The sequence below is a fragment of the Plectropomus leopardus genome, chromosome 24, assembly GCF_008729295.1.
Source record: "Plectropomus leopardus isolate mb chromosome 24, YSFRI_Pleo_2.0, whole genome shotgun sequence".
NCBI classification, from domain to species: domain Eukaryota; kingdom Metazoa; phylum Chordata; class Actinopteri; order Perciformes; family Serranidae; genus Plectropomus; species Plectropomus leopardus.
Window position 1 is genome coordinate 2,272,614 of NC_056486.1, and position 1,093 is coordinate 2,273,706.

Here is a 1,093-nt window from a genome sequence, read left to right on the forward strand (position 1 = left end):
CCTTTTTGATAACTACAACTCTGTGTGAGTCACCCCACCCACACACCCAGTTGTTCTGCTTTCATTTCACAATTTCATTCCCGACTTTTGCCGTGCAGCTCCTGTGTCTGAGCTCTGGGGGTAACGTGCATCACCTCTCCCATCTGCCGGCTGCTCCTGCCGGCTGCTCTTGCCGGCTGCTCCTGTCGGCTGCGCCTGCGCAGAGCGGCTCTCCATCGTTTCCAGTATCCCAGTGTAGCAGAACCAGCAGAGGCAGAGAACTAATGGGGAGACTTCTTATTCTCATTTTCATAAAACTGCATCAAAATCAAGCTCCTTTATCACAAAAAGTGACCTCCGAGGTCATAAAATCTTAGGAACATGCGAAAATCCTTTAAACATTACAAAAAAAAAAATTTCCTGAAATCCCAGAAATGTGAAAAATCCTTGAAATGTCCTGAAATCCTTGAAACGTATGGGTCTGCTGGGACTGGCCTCTTCCCTCATGTCATTTTGCATTCCTCAGATTTAAGGATTTTTTTTTTTTTTTTTTTTTTTAGAAATTTAGGGCTTTTTTTCAGGATTTTTGGATGTTTTTAGGATTTTGGGACATCTCAAAGATTTTAGGACATTCATTGGATTTCAGGACATTTATTGGATTTTTAGACATTTCTAGGGTTTGGGGTTTTGGATCATATCCAGGATCTCAGGATCTAGGATTTGAGCACATTTTTATGATTTTAGGGTGTTTCTAGGATTTTAGATTACTTAAATTAAGATTTTAGAATGTTTCTGGGATTTTAGGACATTTCCAGGATGTTAATATGTTTCCAGGATTTCAGGACATTTCCAGGATGTTAATTTGTTTCTAGGATTTCAGGACATTTCCAGGATGTTACGGTGTTCCTAGGATTTAAGGATGTTTCCAGGGTTTGAGGATCTTTCAAGGATTTTAAGACATTCCTAGGATTTTTGATTATTTTTAAGATTTTCTCTTGGATTTTTGGACATTTCCAGGATTTTAGGACGTCTCCAGGGTCTGGGGGGTAACGTGCATCACCTCTCCCATCTGCTGGCTGCTCCTGCTGGTGGCGCATGCGCAGTGCGGCTCTCC